This window comes from Sus scrofa, chromosome 11, assembly GCF_000003025.6.
Source record: "Sus scrofa isolate TJ Tabasco breed Duroc chromosome 11, Sscrofa11.1, whole genome shotgun sequence".
In the NCBI taxonomy this organism is placed as follows: Eukaryota; Metazoa; Chordata; class Mammalia; order Artiodactyla; family Suidae; genus Sus; species Sus scrofa.
In genome coordinates, this window is record NC_010453.5 from 6827134 (window position 1) to 6848667 (window position 21534).

Sequence of the window (21534 nt, forward strand, 5' to 3'; positions counted from 1 at the left end):
GGAGGGAGTCATTCTTCCGGCGTCCCTGTTAGAGCCTCAGGTAACCACATGTCATCTGGATTATTGCACTTTTCAAAAGACACCGAAAAACTTGAGACAAACCAGAAAGTGACACAAGTGAGAAGACAGAGGTGTGATGGAAAAGAGGTCCCACGAGAATGATCACGTGGCGAAATAAACCTTTGTTTTCCAACATACGACAGATTTTTGGAGGCCAGCGCAAAGAAATGCAGATGCGGTAAATAAATGCCCTGGTGACTTCGTTTCCCGCAGCGCACGCAGGGTCCCAGCTCCTGACACTGCTGCCACTCACTGCAGAGCCTCGCAGGGCACGACCTTTGCCCCCTCTGCTGGGGGCCTTCCACATGGGTCCTGGTCTTCACGGGCCTGTGGACCTGCTGTGGGGGGTACCCACCCCTGCGTCTTGTTCCCCCACAATACCAGGGGCTTTCAGCTCAGCGCTGGACCAGAGTCTGAACCCAATGAAAGGCTGTTAAATCAATGAAGACCTTAAGGAGCAAAGTCTCAATGCCAAGGACAAAGACTGGGAGGGAGCTGGCTAATCAGGAATTTTAAAATGAAATTTTAAAGTCAATTCCTCTTCACCCCCAAATACCACCTTCAGTAAAACCTATGATGCTCACTCATACTTCATGAAATGGGTTTTCTCCTTGGGGATATAATTCAGTACCTTCAAGGCAGATAAGAAGTAGAAACTCACAGATCCTCAGCATCTGGGTAATACAGAAAAACCTATTTTGCCTTCTCTGAGAAAATCCTGCTGTTTTATCGCTAGATTGAAATCACTCAACAGGAATTTTCTCGAGCTCATTTCCCCCCGGTCCAAAAAAAGGGTTCAGCAGAAAAGCAGGCTGTACAGTAAACGAGAATCACTCTTTTCCTATAGCAGGTTTACAATACATTCTTGAGATCTTAGGGTAATTAAACAGCACGCCTGCTCTGGGGTAGCAGCCACTCAGTTATACAGGACGCTCCACATCTGGGCATGCCACATCCATGGATTCAATCAACGGCAAATAAAAAAAATATTTTTAAAAATTCCAGAAAGTTCCAAGAAGCAAAACTTGAGTTTGCTGTGCACCAGCAACTAATACTATGTAAATATCCCCCAACACTGGATCTGAGCTGTGCGTGCCACCTACACCACAGCTCACGGCAATGCTGGGTCCTTAACCACTGATCGAGGCCAAGGATGGAACCTGCATCCTCATGGATCCTCGTCGGGTTTGTTACTGCTGAGCCACGATGGGAACTCCTATTTGCTTCTTTCTACTTCCTTTTACTTTCCAAACTGTCTGTGATGAGTGTGTATTACAGTTATGAGCAGAAAAAACTAAGGGACATATGAGATGCAAAGTGGCGAGGGACTGAGAAGAGAAGCAGGTGTGCGGAAGGCGCCTGGGGCTGGCGGGACCCCTTGAGGGTGGGGGTGGCGGTGAGGGTGGGCTTCCCGAGGCAGGAAGAGTTGGGTGCGGGGAATCCGTGGCCCGGGTGCAGGGGCAGCTGGGAGGTAGTAGAGGGCACGGAGTTTCCACCCGGGCCTCAGGGCCTCTGAGAGAAATCCCGTCCTCAGACCTAGGAAGGGGCAGATGCAAATCACGGGCAGGGACTGGAAACCCACACCCACCCCGACACTCTTCATTCTCTTCGCCAACGGCGTGCGTTCTCCGAATACACATTCATTATGCTCTCTGGACCCTCTCCGTGGGAAGGCGAAGACGAGTAAAGATCCATAAAACACACTCTCCCTGCCCACATGAACTTGGTAATGAATGACCTTGCTGAGTGCCACCCGCGCCCACGCCTGAGTCCACATGCCTCGTCCCGCAGAAAGTTCTGCCCTTTGGAGGCTGGCGGAGGGAGCGAGGGGGCCTCGGGGGTGCTGGCCACGGGGAGGCTTTGGGGGTGCTGGCCAAGGGGAGGCTTTGGGGAGGGGCTGGAGCAGGGCTGGGACCTCGCCTGGGGAAACCGTAGAAAGACCCGAGGCTGTGATTGAGAAGGGGCCTGGGACCTGGCCCTCCTTTCAGTTCGGGAGCTGCCTCAGGCCAGGTTCCTTCCCACACGTGATTCTGCCTGAGGGACGCTCTGACCCTCTGTTCACAGCGACTGGCGTTGTCCTTTCCTGATCAGCCAGGTCTTTCTCGGACACACCCGAAACACTTTAACGTCTCCTTGGAGATGCAGAGGGTTTCTTTAGCTCATTTCTTTCCCTCCTTTACCCAGAAGACATACATCATGGCCATCCGCAGATGGGTCGCTCGCACCCCATCAAGGTCAAAGACTCCAGGCCGTGGGTTTTGAAGGCCATCAACAAACAGTCACCCGCTGGAAAACAGCCTAATAACTGGGACCAAAAGGAGTCACCGTCAAGGCGTCCTCTGCGGACGCCCTGGCTTCTGATTCCCAAAGTCCTCGTCTCATTTATTCTCGGGCAAAGGAGATGAAGACCAGTGCCTCTCAGTTGCACCAACGTACTGAAAACAGTGGCAGAAATGTTGGAAAATCTCTGAAGTCCCATTAATTGGATTGAGACAAACACCCTGCTTTCTACTCTGGAAATTGGGTCTAAAACCAGTAAAGTAAAACCACCTAATGCATGCAGATAGTGTGCCACGGGGCTACCGTGGGTACCAGTGATCGATTCTCTGCCTCCTTCCCGCGGGCAAGGTTTCCAGATGCCTTTCAGCAAAGGGAACGGGCTGCTCCCCAGATGCGGGAAAGAGGGTGTTTGTTGATCACCCATATTTTTAACCAGTTATGGACACAGATGTTTCTCCAATTTTTTTCAGACCTAAAGTTACTTCTCAAATCGAAGGCACTCAGCATAAAAATTCAGGATGCAGACTTCCTTGCTCAGAAGTGTTTTCTCCCTTCTGTATTGTTGGTTCAATGCGAATTACACTGAAAAAGACCACTTTTGAAGCCCTGAAAGATCTCCTGAATCAGCCTAACAGGTTTGCTTCCATTCACCACCGTATCCAGCGAGGTTCTGTAGGTGGGCAAAGGGGTAAGCAAGCCTCGTGCGCGTGCGGGTTCATCTTGTTCGTACCTGGGCTCGGCCTGACTCCAGGCTGCTTGCTATCAACAGGAAGCCACCCGACCTCGGAAAATCCATTGCCCTTTCCTGGCCTCCGCCTGCTTGCCCGTGGAAGGATGCTGAGCTACCTGTGTTCCTAAGTCCCCTTGGGTCAAAGCTCCGAGGTTGACGGTCCCAGCAGGACCCGTGGGAAGTAGCAGAAAGGCCACTCCACTCCCACCCGAGCCCCCTGCTGGGCGCTCCCAGCTTCAGACCTCCTTTCTTTTCTGACTAGAAAAGCCCGACTCTTGCTTCAAGGCCCAGCAAGTCCCAGGCAGCTGTTAAGGGCAGGTGGCTTTTCTCGTCCTTCCCTCTCCTCTCCATCAGGACAGGAAGGGAGACTGGAGAGGAGACGCACGAGCCAGCAGAGAGAAACACCCAGACGGTGGTTGTACAGAAATTCCTGAAGGCTCTAGACTCTTTCGAGAGCTAAAGGCAGGCTGGAAGCCAATGACAGGTGTTATCTGCAGTTCGGGGGTTAAATCATGGGTGTTCTCTGGCCGGTCATTACCCTGAGCTCCGAAGTTACAGCCGTGGTCTCACTGTGACCTCTCTGCCCAGCTGCAGGCCCGGGAGTCTGGTGCCCTTGAAGCCCTTGACTTGGGCCACTCCAGATATCCCTGGGCCTCTCTCCACGTGCTGCCGTACCTGGGACCGGCCAGTGGTGTGTGTTCACCCCTCCAAGCTCTGCAAGCTCACGACTGGTGGCTTCTGATCACCGGAAACAGGGGCGTATGCAACACCTTTCAGCCGATTCTAGATGTAGAGAAAAAGCCTTTAACTATAAAAGGAGATTCTGGATTTCTCCCCCCAGTCCCCCCCAACTTCAACTTTGGCTTTATGTCCTAAAGGGACCAGATCTGGGTTCCTGGGAGGGGTCTGTCTCTGTCTTACGCCCCCTCCCCCTACAACCCAGGCTCATGCATAACTTTTTCAGTTCCTCTTAAAAATGTAGTCAGCCATGGAAAATCAACACCTACCACTTGCTCCAAGTTTTCAGACGTTTTTGCTCCCAGGCAGACACAAGAGCTTTTAGGAATCTGCACGCAGCCGCCCTCACGCTCCCCACCCCAGAGGTGAACACTGGGCGTGTGGAATATTTAGGTCCTTCCTGCCCCTTTTACGCCCTCCGCCTCCCAGCGCGTCTCGCAGGGCACCTTAAAGGGGGCAAGACGAAGGGGAAAGGGATCGTTCCAAGTCAGGTCCCGCCTGCCCCCGTCTCCTAAAAACACTTTGGTGCTGCAGGATCTGGGAAGGCACGACAGAGGCAGGACACTGCGGGCTCACGGACGGATTTCAGTAACCTGCGTAAGAGAGTTGCACGGCAGGCCATGAAAAGAGCGTCTGCTAAGAGCTTCGATTTCTTAACGAATGAAGCGCTCTGACAAAGTCCAGATGAAAGCTGTTGGTGCGAAAATACGTCTTCCCTCTATATTCTGCACGATGCCCAGTGTGGGGTTGAGCACATAGCAGGAGCTCACTAAATACACTCAGCTCATTCGGGAATAGCTTCTCATCGAAAGTAGATTTTATCTCAGCTTCTACCGAAAGTGACAGCTCTTTCTTTGTTTTTTAGCCCTTTAAAAGCGCTTTTTCATGCACCTGTGTGCCAGGCGCTGTGATTAGCTCTTAATAGGCATTAATTGGTTTATTCTTCACAGCTGACTTGGGAGACCTGCTCCTTATGACCATTTTACAGTGAGAAAAACCCAGGCCCAGAGGGCTTAGATGTGGGGCTCACCATGTCACCAGTTAGCAGGCAGCATGACTGGGACTTAAACCCACGTCTAGCTGACTCTGTGTATCTTTATCCACTAGAAACACTGTCTTGCCAGAGCACAGGATACCCGGAGTTAACAGAGTGGGTGGCGAGCTGTACTGAAACACCCGGGAATCCACCCGCACTTCCTCCGCTGGCCTTCCTAGCACCTTAGGTCGGCAGCCCCAGTCATTCCCAGTATCTAAAGGGCCCAGAGGAGGAGGCAGCTGTGTTGCATTTTTATTAAACTCCTTGCTCTCTTTCTAGCAAAGTACTGAGCCACACCCAGAACAAGCCTGTCTCCAAATTCATGCTTCCCCTTCTCTTGATGTTGCAAGGGTCTTCTTGACGCTAAGGTTTAGGGCAGCTTCACAGACGAGGAAATTAAGTTCACTCTGTCCATCCCGAGCACCCAAGACGTCGAGACCTGCCATTCCCGGCTTTGGAATAGCCTGACGGCTGAGAGAAAGTACAAAGAAAAATGAAAACTCACTTCCTGTTGACCACTGTGGTTGCTTCTGAGAGCTAAACATAACCATCTGCTTGCTCTCTGAAGGCTTCCTCTCCTCCGTTTATTTAAGAAAACGCCCTGTAGCCTTTCCCCTACCCGCTGAGGGACAGCCCTCGCACAGCTCTCAAGACGAGCGGCCTCACGCTGCAGACCAGCGAGCGAGTTTTGGGCATTTAAGGGAAAGGACTTGGGCAGCCAACCTGAACGCGGGTGAGGGACCCAATTAGCACAAACATCACTCTACCCAGTAATCACCAGCCTTTCCTTGAGTATTTTTTGGGTTCAGAGTCACCCACTGCTGGAGCAGACTTCAGGACTCACGAAAATACCAGCAATACTGGTTCATTCCATGGTGCAGGCCTGGTGGCTGTGGGGCGGGGAGGGGGGCGGGGGTGAGGAGCAGTGTTAGCAGCCACACGACCTTTAAAAAAGAGGTGCACGGAGTTCCCATCATGACTCAGTGGAAATGAAGCTGACTAGCCTCCATGAGGACCCGGGTTCGATCCTTGGCCTCTCTCAGTGGGTTCAGGAGCTGGCGTTGCTGTGAGCTGTGGTGGAGGTTACAGACACGGCTGGGATCCCACATTGCTGTGGCTGTGGTGTAGGCTGGCGGCTACAGCTCCAATTAGACCCCTAGCCTGGGAATCTCCATATGCCTTGGGTGTGGCCCTAAAAAGACAAAAGACAAAAAAAAAAAAGAGGTGCTTTGACAATTACGGGTTAGAGATGGACCGTGAATCTGCCTCCCTCCCCTCTCTCAGAGCAAACATTTGCTGGTTGAGGTAACTTGCAAGTATTTTCCCAAGGCCTGGTTTGTCTCAAGCAGGACAAAAGCACCCAGGAAATGGCTCTCAGCCTAACCCTTCCCATCGCTGGGGTCAGACCCTGTCATTAAGCTCAGTGGACTTCTCTCTACATCCTTTTTTGTGTGTGCCAACATAGTGGAGTGATGATATCCCTCGTGCCTGGGGAGAAGTTCTACCAACCAGATTAAAAAAATAAGCAAGGTCACCCAGGCCCTTTCCTTAAAGAGGGAAAATTCTGGCGTTCCCCTGTGGCAGAGCAGGTTAAGGATCTGGCATTGTCACTGCAGTGGCTCAGGTTGCTGCTGTGGCATGAGTTCGATCTCTGGTTGGGAACAAAAAGAAAAGAGAGAGAGAGAATTCCTTAAAATTCTTGGGAAGGTGTAGGGGTTTTCCATGACTGGAATGAAAGAGTCCCCATTGTGGCTCAGTGAGTTAAGCACCCAACCAGTATCCTTGAGGATGCAGGTTTGATCCCTGGCCTTGCTCAGTGAGTTAAGGATCTGGCATTACCATGAGCTGTGGTGTGGATCACAGAGGTGGCTCAGATCCTGCATTGCCATGGCTGTGGTGTAGGCTGGCAGCTACAGCTCCGATTCAACCCCTAGCCTGGGAACTTCCATATGTCACAGGTGTGGCCCTAAAAAGAAAAAACAAAAATCCATGATTGGAATGAACTTGTGGCCACTGAAGAAACAAGACATAAAACGTGCTAGGAATTTTATACATCAAATGTCAACCCTGACTTATTCTGGAAAGAAACTCCTGTAACTCATTTGCTCCACCATCTAACAGATATTAACTGGGAGTCAGCTTCTCCCAACTGGGAGTCTATGCTTGGTACTTGGTAGAATTTAAAAAAGCAGAGCTGTCTCAGCCCAGGTGGGACCACTGAGGCTGCAGACCTCACATTCCAGGTGGCAGGAGAGCCAGAGAGATGAGGGGCTGCGGTTGGAGGAAGAAGCCAGAAATGAGCCTGGGGTGCATTTGAAGAAAACAGTTCCCTTGTGTCAACATAGCTGGTATTGTGCCCACACATTTATGTCCAGAAATAGAAGGCACACTAGCATAACAAGGAGATGTGGTTGAATTGCAATTCCTTAAAAAAAAACAAAAAACAAAACAAAAAAAACCCTGGAGGTTTTCTTTGGCCAAAAGCTTAATGTGGCACAGTAGACTGATGTACCTTTTAAAAGCTGGTATAATTGTAGGCTCCATTAAATAGAAATGCAGTGCCCAGATAATAAGTAATAGTAACAATATATGTTGGTCAGGTGACAATTAAAAGGCTTGCTCCTTTCAAGGCGCTGCAATTTAAGATGGATCGCAAGGTACAACAATGTATCTGGAAGAGAAAGATGACCACGATAACGAGCTCTGGAAACGCCAGGCAGAAAGCTGGGGGAGGCTCTGAGTGTTTAGCTTGGAAGCGAGAACACCAAGACACAATAACTGCCTCCAAAACTGGAGGAGTTGTTATGAGGAAGAAGGAATGGATGAGTTTATTCCAGTAAAAGACAGGATTGGAGCAAAAAGTGAGTACACGCCAAGGGAAGGACTGAGGAAATAAATAAAGAAGTGGCCAGAAGGTGATTTTTAGCTCAGCATAAGAAATCAACGGTCTAAAAAAAAGCTCTCTCCAAACCAAGTGTGGGTGTTGGGAGGAGCACACTCCAGAGAGAGAGAGCTCTTTGTTGTCCCCCAGAGCATAAACTAGATGGCCATTTGTGGGGACCTTGAGGACAGAGTCCCAGGGCCAGGCAAAATGTTAGCTGTCTAAGCGCTTACTCATCTCCAAGATGCCAGGTTTCCATGATAGGCCAGGCTGAAGTGGTCCTGCTAAGAGCCACGGGAAGTGGGGAACCTGGGGTTCCAAGTCCTTGCGTTCATTGATCAAAGTACATTTAAGCAGATGGGCCACTCCAGACGCATACGTTAAAGCCTCGGCCTGTTTCTCAGGGATCCTTCTAGAGAAGGGCCTTTTCTCTAAAGCAACAACAGATTCAGGGAGGAAGACTGGCAAGGTCTTCACGAGCTGTCTGGTCCTTCTGAGACAAATATGAGTGAGAAGGGTTGCTAGGATACCAGTGACAGCTCCCATCAGAGTCTAGGTGCAGCTGGGGAGAAAGGATGCTGAGAGAGGCAACGGACAAAGAGCAAAACAATCAAAGAGAAGAAGGAAACATGGGCTCCGTCCAACGTGTGTCTCTTCCCAGCGCGGTCTATGAGGACAGGCTGCCACTCTTGTGCTAGTCCAGTGCAGAGATTCAGGAAATACAGGCAATACCCCAAATGGCAATTCGCAACTGACTAGTTCATCTGATGTTTTAAAAAATAAAACGATTCATTTCAGTGCAAAATTTAATACATGGGGGTACAAAATTTTCATTTCCTTGCTATACCAAGGCCTCTTTGAGGCTTGGGACAATGTCCTATTTATTGTGGCACCCGGAGTTTAGCACAGGGTCTGGCATAGAGCAACAGTTTGCTATAAATGTTTAGTGTCCTACACAGCATGTGTTTTTTGGATGGCAGATGGGTTGAGGAATCCGGACAAGACCGCAAGGGTTTCTCCTTTCTCTGGCCGTCTCCTGCTGTCCCGGCAAAACCTCCCTCTGCTCTAGGAGGAGGATGAGGCTCTGAAGCACGGGATTCCAGTGGAAGTTTCTCTAGCACGGTCCATGGCAACCCCCCATTGAATCATTCACAAATTTACTCATCAAATGTTTACTGAACCCCTCCTTTGAGCAAAGCTCCATGCTAGGGCTGGGACACATTTAAATAAGACTAGGAAGACCCTTCAAAACTCCCTTCTGGTATCTATGGCTGGGAGAGTCATGGCCCTGGGGGTGAGTTCCTAGTATCAGCTAAACAGGTAACAAGAAGTTTCTTTGTTAAATGACCAGTTGAGATATAATGATGGAGTATATGGAAACAACTTAAAAAAAATTTTTTTTAATGTTTAAAATTTCATGGCCACACATGGGGCCCATGGAAGTTCCCAGGCCAGGAACTGAATCTGAACCACCACTGCCACTGCAACCTAGGCAGCAGCTGTGGCAATGCCGGATCCTTTAGCCCACTGTGCTGGGCTGGGGATCGAACCCTCATCTCCTTACTGGCCCGAGCCACTACCGTCAGATTCTCAACCCACTGCGCCATGGCGGGAACTCTTGGAAACAAGGCTGAGTAAAAATCTTGATTCGATTTGTTTTCTTTGATTCAAAAGTATGTTAACAATTCAGTTAAAAACAAACAAGTAGAGCTGACCCTTGAACAGTGTGGAGGGAAATCCATGTTTATTTACATTTGACCCTCCCCATCCCGGTTCTTCTTTCATCTGAGGATTCAACCAACCAAGGACCAGGCAGGGCTGTAGCATTTACTGTTGGAAAAAAATCCATCATAAGTGGATCCTTGCAGTTCCAGCCCGTGTTGTTCAAGGGTCAATTGTATAAAACAAAAAAACCCCACCATGCCCAGACCGGCTAAGTGATCCTTTGAGGGTTCCATCCAAGCTTTAACCATTTTTTATGTCAAACAAGTAACATGATTACAATCAAATACTATTCACACTCGACTTGACCTAAGCCATTGTCATAAAGAGAAATTGTTCTGACTCTCAGATGTTCGGAGGCAGAGTCGTTTTCTCTGTACCTGTCACTTGCTTGCTCATCAGCGCTTCTGAACAGATCAGCAAATAAGGAGAGGTTGGAAAGGTTCGCTGCCGCCGTACCGTGGGAAACCTGAATGTAAATTGGGCCGCCTTCTTAAAGGATTCGGTTCTTCGCTCTCATCCTTGGACAAGAATGGCAAAAAGACGACTAGAGACACAGAAAGGAGACCGTGGAGAAGAGGAAGCATGGAAAAGAGCACATCCAGCCAAACTGAGTTCATTAAGACAAGAAAACGCTGGAAGAAAGCGCACCGTGGAAAGCACAGGAGAGGAGGAAGTGAGGCATAAAAGAGGAAATCACATTTTTCAGAATCGCCAGACTCTGGCTTGAACTGGATGGCAAATGGGCATTTCCTTGTTGATGACATTCAGGTGGTCAGGCAGCGGTGTCCCCTGTTGTCGGAGGCCAGCGATGGATTGAAAGTCACCAGCTGGATGCTGCCCAGCACCTGGCAGACGTGGATGCTGGGGTAGCCTGCGTGCAAAGGAGACCCAAATACAGGAGCAGATGGCGGAGATGCTCTTAGTGTCTCCGACATGTTCAATCCCTCTGAGATGCAGCCCTGGGAAACATTTTATTTCCTCTTTCTCAATTGGTGAAGCCAGGCATTTTAATATTACCCAATTATCCCCACCCACGTAGTGTATTTTTGATAAAGGCAGCATTAAGAATGAACTGGGCATGGTTTAGCCCAAGTGCTGCTGTGATGGGAAGGCTCTTAGCAACCCATACTTCCTCCCTCCGGACAGGGCTGGACGCGTCCACAGGGAGAGGCGTCAGAGCCTCATGCCTGCCTTACATAAATATTGTAAAGACTGATATGATATGTTGGCAAGCTGTTCTGCATTCCCGAGAGCGAGAAAGTTACAAGGATGGGATTTTATTATTCATAACGGCAAGTGCTTACTGCTGGAGAACGCAGATGCAAACTGCCTGAGGGTTGTAATTCCACTCTGCTCCTTCTGTGCTGGGGACCTGCAGCTTAGATTTGAAAAGCCCGTTCTTTCATCACCAACAACTCCAAGACATCCGAGGAGAATGCAGAGAAAGTTCGATAACTGCAGTTCTATTGGCCTGGTGAGATTTGCTGGAATGGTACAGTTCAGCCAGTGAGGAAGCAATCAGACCGACCGTGGACCAGGACTCCAGGGAGTAGGGATTCTCTCTGAGCAAGACACGGCTCAGCCCCAAAATCAATAGCAGGAGAAAACAAGATCAAACCAGGTTCTGGTTTCAACACCGTGGGGAAATAACTGGGAGAAGGAAATTTTATTAAGACTGTTCGCCAACCCTACCCATTCCTCTGCAGCATGTCTGCTGTAAACATCCCAGGCCATTTTGCAGAGCAGAGGCCATCACAGGGCAGACGGATCTTGCACTGAATAGACATCTTGTTAGAAACAGGATGTGTGACATGCGACGGATTTTCTTGAGGAAGAGTGTGAGAGGGCAGCCCCAATGTGCACCCTCCAGACAGGTCCAGGGCTCACTGGGCTCCATCTTCCAGGGTGGAGAAGGAACTAGACTCTCACTCGCAGTGGAAGAGGCTCCCAGCAGAAGAGAGGAAGAACAGTCATAAGTGACTTGGAGAAATGTTGCAAGGCGGAGATTTTTGTTTCTACATATTGTGCTTAAGTTGACCACAAACCAAGGACTGCAGCTATTCAGGGCTAATCCCAGAGCAAGAAAAAAAAAAAAAAATGCTTTTTGTCTTTCTCTCCGTCTCCCTCTCAACAGCCTCCGACAGCTGCGAGCCCTTCCTCGTGCCCTGACACTGTCCTGCCAAGCTCTAAAAACGGTCAGAGGTGCATCACATTTAAGGTGGTACAATTCAGCAAGTCCTTATTTTTCTTTATTTTATTGAGTAACGGTTCCAGGCCCAATGCTTTCCTGAGCACTGTGAGGTTAGAAAAGAAAACTACAGAGTTCCCGTCGTGGCTCAGTGGAAACAAACCTGACCAGGAACCCTGAGGTTTCGGGTTCCTTCCCTGGCCTCACCCAGTGGGTTAAGGATCTGGCATTGCCATGAGCTGTGGTGAAGGTCGCAGACATGGCTGAAACCTGGTGTTGCTATGGCTCTGGCGTAGGCCGGCAGCTGTAGCTCCAGTTAGACCCCTAGCTTTGGGAACCTCCATATGCTGTGGGTGTGGCCCTAAATAGCAAGCAAGCAAGCAGGAAGGAAGGAAGGAAGGAAGGAAAGAAAAAGAGGAAGGAAGGAAAGAAAAATACTCTTTGCCCTGTCCTTACAGATTTGCGCACATGTGAAGATATTAGAAATGACTGGAGTTCTGCTGTGGCACAACAGGATGGGTGGTGTTTGGGGAGTGCTGGGACGCAGGTTCAAGCCTTGGCCCAGCACAGTGGGCTAAGGATCTGAGGTGGCCACAGCTGCGGCTGGGTCTGATCCCTGGCCTGGGAGCTCCATATGCCACTGTGGGGTGACCAAAAAAGAAAAAGAAAAAAAAAAATGTATTAGAGACTATGTCACAGATAATCTGGGGCCGAAATTCATGGGACACTGCGTAAGTGCTGTTCTCCAGCCTTGAAAGACACCCTGAGACTGACAAGGCTCCCTCTGCCACCCCCCCCCACCCCCCCTTATCAAGGTCCCAGGCATCCCACGGCTCACGCAACTGAAGGGAAGGTCAAACCTCTGTCCTTAATACCTGAATTTGAAATAGGAAGTGTGTACACAGCCTGCATCTGAGTGGAGCCTGAAAGAGAGTAAAAGGAAGGTGGTTTGGGAGCAGAGAAAGCCCCGAATCTGTTCAAACCCTATCACCCTTGAAAGTCTTTTTTTAGGTCAAGAGGCAGAAGCTCTAAAATGCTAGGTCAAGAAACTGGGAATAGCTTCCCCCCTACCTCCGGCAAAGCTGCATGGAGACATGCTAAGGTGACAAGCACTCACCCAGGACTGGGCGAAACAGGCGAAACAGGCGGTGTAGCCTAGTCAACAAGGGATGTGATAACCTGCCTCCCGCTGTTTACGCCTTTTTATTCCGCTGCACCTGCCCCTCCCAGCAGCCCTTGCTGCTCTGCTGAGCCTACCCCAACCTGACCTCTAGGAAGCTGACTGCCCTGCCAGGTCCTGGACATTGCTCCAGGTCACAGAGCAGGGCCCTTCAGTCCTATAAAAACAAAGCTACCAAACCCACGTAGGCACGAAAATCAAAGCATGCAAACACAGCACTGAGAAGGTGAGAAAGACCCAGCGCTGACCAAGATCTGGCGGGTCTGAATGGACCACACACAGTGCGGGAGTCAGCTCCTGCGCCAAGATTTTAAGAGGCTTTAACGAGCTCCGCAGGAGCTGCCCTGAAGGGCTTCTGTGGCCCGGAGGAAGAATGTGTTATGCATCCCCAGATGCTGTCCCTCTCACCTCACAAATGCACGGTCCCTGCTCTCCAGGGACGGATGATGGGACGTGATGGACAGACGGGGCAAGGCTGCATTTCTGATCAGTGAAAGTGGCAGGAGGGACCCTCAGCTGTGGGCTCTCAGCTGAAGCATGCAGGTGGAGCATGGGTTCTCCTGGGCCTCCTTCTCAGGTCACCACCCGAGCTTTGCCCCAGCCCTGGTCCTAACTGCTGTCCTGGAGGAGAAAGGCCCCCATGCCCCGCCCACTCCCCCCCCAACAGGCCAGCCCTCGGAGCTAAGTAATCGCCCAGCCAGCGTGACCCGTGCCAGGGCTGTCTCCCAAAGGGGCCACTTTTGACGAAAGCAGCCCAACAGCTGAGCTGTTGGAAGTGGCCAAAGTCCCCAAGATGTGTCGGCCCCACAGGAGGAAAAATAGCAGCCGCCGAGCCCAGGAGCCAGGACAGCGAAAGGCCAGCGCCTGAGTCCCCCATGGCCTTGGACTTGGAAAACCTCAGACTTAAACCAGAACCTCTAGGGAGTGGAATGGGGGAATTCAGATTGAAAAAAAAATTTTTTTTTAACTTTTATTTGGAAATAATTGCAAACTTACTGAAAAAATTGCAAGACTAAGACATACTACAAAGAATACCCACGTGTCCTTACACCTACTGTGAACATTTTAACTTTGATTTGATTTGATTTGTCATTTCTCTCTCTCTCTCCACACACATATTTTTAAAAGGTTTTTTTTCTGTTTTGTTTTGTTTTTTGTCTTTTTGCCATTTCTTGGGCCACTCCTGCGGCATATGGAGGTTCCCGGGCTAGGGGTCGAATCAGAGCTGTAGCTGCCAGCCTACGCCAGAGTCACAGCAACGCAGGATCCGAGCCACGTCTGCAACCTACACCACAGCTCACGGCAACGCCGGAACCTTGACCCACTGAGCAAGGGCAGGGACCGAACCCGCAACCTCATGGTTCCTAGTCAGATTTGTTAACCACTGCGCCACGACGGGAACTCCTAAAAGTTTTTTTTTCCAGAGTTTCCATCGTGGCTCAGCGGAAAGTAATCTAGCATCCATGAGGATGTGGGTTCGATCCCTGGCCTCCGTTCTGTGAGAGGTTAAGGATCCCAGGTTGCAGTGAGCTGGGGTGTAGGTCACAGATGAGGCTCAGACTTGCATTGCTGTGGCTGTGGTGTGGGCTGGCAGCTACAGCTCCGATTCTCCCCATCGCCTGGCAACTCAATATTCTGCAGCTGCAGCCCTAAACAAAAATTTTTTTTCCTGAAGCATTTGAAGGTGAGAGCTACATCATGGCCCTTTGTCCCTAAACACCCCAGTGCAAACTTCCTAGGAAGAGGAACCACAGCAGTTTCAACGGCAGTAAATAGAACGTGGACACCATACTTCTGGTCTTTACCGCTCAGGTGATTCAATGTGCAGCCAAGTGAGAGCCCCTGGGGCCCCTATGACTTACCCCTGGATCTAGGCTCCTGGTAAAGGCAGCAGAGAGGAGGTGGCTGGCCCAGATGAGGATTTGCGGTGTGCTCCGATTTTATTTTTTATTTTTAAAATTTTTTGAAGGGTATTTATTTCATAGGAAAGCCTACAAAATAAATGTTCCTCACTAGCAGCCTGGTTAAATAACAGTTGTTTTTATTTTCCTAGCCTCTTATCTTTATTTTTTTTTTCACCCGACGGTATTAACAGAGCAAAGCAGCTGCTGCTGCTCAGTCGGAGGCCTGGGTCTGGGGCGGCTCGGCAGAGTCCCGACAACCCCTTTTTTTCCCATCTCGCCGCCCTCTCTTTTTCCTCCCGAGGGACTTCTCTTGTGACCCGGCTGGTTTCACAACTAGCAGGTGGTTTCTTAACAACCTAAAATGGCACAAGGGCCTCTTGAGAAATGACCTGAGCTTTTCAGTTCAGACCGCTCTGGATTTTTATCACTAAAATGATCTCTCTCCTTTTTGGAAATTCATGCCCACAGCCTGTGAAAAGGAGTGTAGATGGTTGGGTTTTTGTTCGTTTGTTTTAATTTTAATGATTTTTATTTTTTCCATTATAGCTGGTTTACAGTGTTCCATCAATTTTCTACTGTGCAGCAAGGTGACCCAGTCACACATGCATGTATACCTTCCTTTTCCTCACATTATCCTGCTCCATCACAAGTGACTAGATAGAGTTCCCAGTGCTATACAGCAAGATCTCATTGCTTATCCATTCCAAAGGCAATAGTTTGCATCTACTAACCCCAAATTCCCAGTCCATCCCCCTCCCCCTTGGCAATGACAAGTGTGCTCTCCGAGTCCTTGAGTTTCTTTACTGTGGAAAGGTTCATTTGTGCCATATATTAGATCCCAGATATAAGTGATAGCATGTGGTACTTGTCTTTCTCTTTCAGACTTACTTCACTTGCTATGAGAGTCTCCAGTTCCATCCATGTTGCTACAAATGGCATTCTTTTGTTCTTTTTTATGGCTGTGTAGTATTCCATTGTGTATATGTACCACATCTTCCTAATCCAATCATCTGTCACTGGACATTTAGGTTTCTTACAAGACGGCTGATTTTTGCGTCAACTTGACTGGGCCCTGGGGTGCCCGGATATTTGGTTAAACATTATTCAGGGAATGTCTGTAAGCTAATTTTGTGATAAAATTAATGTTCGCATGGGCAGACTGTGTAAGCAGGGTGATCCAATATGTTCCAGTCTGAGCAGGACAAGAGGCTAGTAAGGGAGAACTCGCTCACTCTGCCTGACTGTGCTCAGAGGGGACCTTGGGCTTCCCCTGCCTTGCAGACTTGAACTTGGAACGACACACTGGCTCTCCTGGGTCTCCTGGCAGACTGCAGATCTTGGGACTTAGCCTCTGCCTCCACAGGTGCCAATTCCTTATAAGAAATAAGATAGGTCTGTTTCCCTGGAGAACCCAGATTAATGCAAGGATTGAGCTGGATTCTTCCAGAAGGGAAAGGAATGGGACAGAGAAAGCTGAAGAGGGAATTTCCAACCTGGGAGGAGGTGGCTGGATACCCAGAGATGCTGGGCTGCAGGTGCTCCAGAGACCTGACCCCCTCAAGGTAGCCTCTTGAAGGTGGCACATCCCCAGGCAGGATGGCTATAAAGAGCTGGGCGCAAAGGGCCAGGGGCCCCAGGTGCAGGTGAGGCTCCCGCAGGGCTGAGCCAGGTCCAGGCTGGCTGGAGCTGCCAGACAACAGGCAGCCTTTGAAGGAGCACTCCGGCCTGGCTGGAAGCCAGGGAGGTGAGTCCCTCCAGCTGGAGCCACCGTGCCAGGCAGGCAAGGCAGGACTAGCCTCACAGACAGCCTGGGTGCCAACTACAAGAGGTTCCAGGATGAAATACCCTTAAAACCCCAGGAATCTTATTTGCCCTTGAGAAGGGAAGGAGGCCAGAGAGGGACAGATACTGGGTTTCCAGCCGTGTTGGTTAGAGGAGACCCAGCTTTCCGCAGGGCTCACAGGGCAGTTGGCACCTGGAACATGAAGATAGTGCCCCAATCCATCCCCCTGTTCCCGTATTGCCCGAGGGGGAATCAGAGAGGCAGCTCTGTTCCTTGTAACATTCCTTTAGGCATCAGAGGAGGATCGAGAGGTTTCGTGGACTGTACCCTTGAGAGGAAGGCTCTGAATCCTCTGAAATTATTGTATTTGCAAATGTGCCTTTTTCGGGAGGGGAAACCATATATCGGATCAGATCCTCAAGAGGGGTTGGACCTAAATGAATTGCCCGCCACCGTAGAAGAGCGAAAGCATGCTTTAGGGCAAACTGCCTGCTTCCTAGCCCGCCTGCCGGGAGCTGGTCACTGGCTCATTCATTCTCTACGTAGTTTTGGAATCCCTCCCCCTCCTCAGGTCCGGTAGCTCCGAGTAGAATAGTCTGCACAGAGCGCTGTCACCCCGGTCTTTGCTCCATTGTGTGTCAGGCTCTGCTTTTTAAGCACAACTCCCTTCTCTGTTCTCTCTCCCTCTCAGTGTCTCAACGGTTCTCACCACCAACCCATCGTCAAGCAACGGCAGGCTCCAAGAAATTGAAATTTCCCACTTTCTCTCATCCTGGCCCCACTTCCACCCTGAGAGGGTCTTGAGGCTTCTTTTCAGAAAATGCCCCGTAAGGTATCAGCAGAGTCTCCTCCTACAAGGACTATGTGCAGTTTTATTGGGATGGCAGGAAGAATGGAAAATCTTTACCAGTTGAGAAATGCAGGGGACACTGAGGCCTGGAGAGATGCAGGTGGAGGGATTGATTTGGGGTGGGATCAGGCCTCCCTGGAGCCCCAGGTCCTCAGGCCACCTGGGTGGCGTCCTTCTTAGCAGGTTGGCCCTGTCTCCAGTGGCCCAGCCACATGGCCTGTCCCACAGCCTCTTACTGCCCACCTAGCACCCTTCCTCCAGGGCCTTTGCATATACTGTTAACCCCGCTGGACACCTTCTCTCCGTTTTGAGCTCACTCACGTTCCACCTCCTCTGAGTCCCTGTGCACTCAGGGACGCTCTCTGGCCAAGAGCATGTGTCTTTCACAGCTACAGCATCCTGTACCCTCTCTCACATTCAAAGCATCTATCTCGTACTTACTCTTCCTTCTGGAGTTCTCTAATTGCTTTATCTAATTTTTGTTTTCTTTTTAGGGCCACACCTGCAGCACATGGAAATTCCCAGGCTCGGGTCAAATCGGAGCTGCAGCTGCCAGACTACACCACAGCCACAGTAACAGGGGATCTGAGCCGCATCTGTGACCTACGCAGCAGCTTGCGACAATGCTGGATCCTTAACCCACTGAGCGAGGCCAGAGATTGAACTTGTGTCCTCATGGATACCTGCTAAGCCACGATGGGAACTCCTCTAATTGCTTTAAACAGGAACATCTTCCCTTCCCCACTGAAATGACTAACTTCGGGCACTATTTTTTTTCTTTCATTGTTGAGATTTCACTGGTTTTTTTGTTTGTTTGTCATGCTCAGTATAAAGACATTGTAAACAAAACACACGGAATTCAGAATGTAAGGACTAAACCAAAAAGCCACATAGTTGTAAACCTTTCCAAGCAACTATCCCATTACTTTCTAGCTTAAATTTGGAGGAAATTCTTCCTGAAAAAGGGCTGTTCACCACTAGTATTTTCGAATGTTGACAAGTTGTTTGCTCTGAAGTGCCACTAATTCATATCCTGCGTACCACATACTGACAAGTCTCCAATGTGTCACAGAAAACTAATAGGGTGATTAGGAAGAAAATGATGCGACCTCTACAGAAGCAACTGCAGATAGCACGTAGTTCCCCATTCAGACTGGGAGCGCCAAGATCAGCAAGCAGACTTCTTCAAAAAGCAATTGCACAAACAAGTATCTTGACTATAGAGAATAAATAACTTAAAATGCTCGAGATGCATTAAATTCAAGATTGGGATTCCAAATTACCATTCAGTTATGCTTCATATTATAGGTTTTAAAACCCGCCCTCACCCCACTGGTTTATGGAATGTTAGGTTGATACATGAGACTGTCAGCGCCTTCTGCAATTCAATAGCCTGCTAGATTCGAGGTGATCAGAAAAACCACTACCCAGGATGTGATTTCACCTCTTAAAAAGCTTTCACGTTTGGCTAAATAGGGAAAAAAATGAGATGCTTAGATTTATATCAATTGGCAGGGCTATGTGGTTAGGACTTAGAAACACTGAGAGAGGGAAGGCTAGCAAGGGCCTTGGGATGTTGATGGAAATGGAAGGTATTGGTGCGAATGCACGGGGTTTAAATACACACCCATGGGTACATGTGTGCGTCTGTGTGTGTTTTCTAACTCTGAGCAGTAAGAGAGCCTAGAAGCAGTGTGTACGATGAGCACCCAGATGCTGGTGTCGGAATATTACGGTCCACTAAAAGGAACCCGGGATCCTTGGAGAAATGGCTGGTTCCAAGGTTGGTGCCTTCAAAGAATTAGAAGAGTCTGGAATGTTTTGTCCAGAAAGTAAAGAGAAATTGCTTTACTTTCTGGCCAGGTCAGAAGCATCTAGACGTCAGCTTGAGGGGACTCCTACTGATTAAATCTGATTGTCAAAATTTGTAATGATATAAAGGAATTATAAAAGCCATTGGATAAAATAGAATGCATGAGTCCAGACTGATATAAATAATTGAGTACGTAAATAAAGGGGGAAGAGGGAAAGAACGACTCTTCCTTAGAGGAAAATGGTAACTTTGAATTGAGTAAATGTAGAAGAAATGGAAGAACTAGAAAAATCACCGTTTGGCAGCTCTGATGCCACGAAAAAGTACCTCTCAGATTTGCACCTGCAGAGAAGAAGGCTGACCTATGGCCGCAGACCCTGTGCTCTGAGATGCACTGCTGAATTGTCCCAAGATCCGTGTTTTTCATCAATGACTGTAAGAAGTGGGGCGTGGAACTCATCGGATGGGTGACATCCACTCGAGAACTCCCTGAGGCTTTAGCAAACATTCCTTAGAATGCACTACAAGCTACCTTTTTCTCCCCACCTTTCCTTCCCTCTCCCGTCCACTGTGTTAAACCATTGGGGTATGACAGCTCTCCGAGCCTCCTCTGGCTCTGCCCTTCTCTCACTCACCCTCACAGGCTTCCCCAGTGCACCTCTTCCACATCCAAGGCTGCCTCGGTGCCTGCTTCTCAGAGCACCCCGACCAGCCGTCATCATCAGGGGTGTCAGTTCAGGTGAGAGACAGCGATGGATCCTGAGGCTGGGGGGGCGGTCTCGACACAATACGGCCATAGTCTCCGGGTGTATTCCCGCCGATGACTTATCAATCATAAGAGATGTCTTCACAGCAGAGGAAGCCAACAGACCCCAACCAGACCAGGCGATCGAGGTAATATTACCAGTGGTGGGAGGGGTGGACGTTATGTGTCCTCCGATGGGCGAGAGGAACAGGGTGACTTCTGGGAAAGTCCCATCAAGAATATATGGTCTGAGTCTGCTCACGAGGTGACATTCATGGACCTAGGTTGGGGGACCCGCTATGGAATAACACCTCGAGTCTCATGAAAATGAGGAAAGACTATGAACTGTTTCAAACTAAAGGGGCTTAAAGAGACATGACAATTAACTGCAACCATGATTCTGAACTGGATCCTTGACCAGAGAGACAGAAGAGACCCTGTTAGGATGGTTGGGGAGATGCGGGTGGGTCTTTGAATTGGACGGACGTGTGGAATTATTGTCGACTTCCTCGCTGGGATGGTTGCCTGGTGGTTTTGCAGGAGAGTGTCTGAGCTTTGGGAAAATCCCCTGGAAATGTGTAGGAATGAGGAGGGAGTAGAAATAAGGGGCACAGACATGCCCACGCAAAAACAAATACGGTGCATGTCGGTAACTGCAGGTATCTGGGGAAAGGGGACGTTCTTTGCATAGCAGCCTCCCCATTAGCCACTGTTTCACTTTCTGTGGTTTCAGTTACCTGCAGTCAACCGCAGTCTGAAAATATCAAGTGGGAAATTTCAGAAATAAACAACTCTGGCGTTTTAAACTGCTCAGGCTTCTGGGCGAATGAAATCTCGCGCGATTCTGCTCCAAGCCAGACAGGACGTGACTCACTTCTCTGTGCAGCCCATACACACTACCTGCCTGTGGGCCACGTAGTCGCTGAGTTATCAGATTGACTGCTGCACAATCTCAGTGCTTGGGTTCGAGGCACCTTTATTTTACTTCGTAATAGCCCCCAAGCACAAGAGGAGTGATGCTGGTGATTCAGACACACCCAAGCCAAACTATTAAGTGCATCCTTTAAGCAGAAAAGTGCAAGTTCTGGACTTAATGAAGAAAAAAAATCATATTGCGAGGCTGCTAAAATCTATGATAAAAATGAATCTTCTATTTGCGAAATTGTGAGGAAGAAAAGGCAACAGATGCTAGTTTTGCTGCTGTACCTCAAACTGCAAAAGTTACAGCCACAGTGCCTGGTAAGTGCTTGGTTAAGATGGAAAGGCCTTAAATTTGAACAATAAGATATTTTGAGAGAGACAGAGTGCGCACACTTGTCCATAATTCTATTACAGTATATCTTTATAACTGTGCTATCCGATTATTAGCTGTTGTTAATCTCTTACTGTGCCCACTTTGTAAAGGAAACTTTATCCTGGGCATGTCTGCATGGGAAGAAGTGGCATATACGCTGTGTGGGGCTCCATGCCCTCCTCGAGTTCAGGCATCCACCAGGGGCCTTGGAACGCATCCCCTGCTGAAAAGGGGGACTGTTGTATTGTTACGGCATCTTTTCTGTCAATTTGAGAGTATTTCACAGAAGGGTAACAGTGCCAGGCCCTGACTCAGAGCAGTGCAGTG

General features: G+C 49.3%; 1 long non-coding RNA gene across 2 annotated transcripts in view; it reads right to left on the bottom strand.

Annotated features, from left to right (window-relative positions):
* The window catches only part of LOC106505250, a 215180-nt gene that overhangs the window by 46421 nt on the left and 147225 nt on the right, over positions 1-21534 (bottom strand). Inside the window, exons 1-2 of one of the 2 annotated variants that reach the window (XR_001299465.2) lie at positions 4078-5901; positions 3746-3853 (exon numbers count right to left, since the gene is read on the bottom strand). This is a non-coding gene — a long non-coding RNA (uncharacterized LOC106505250). Of the gene's footprint in view, positions 1-3745; positions 3854-4077; positions 5902-21534 lie in introns of those variants that run through there. The other variant, XR_002336641.1, reaches the window with a different exon arrangement.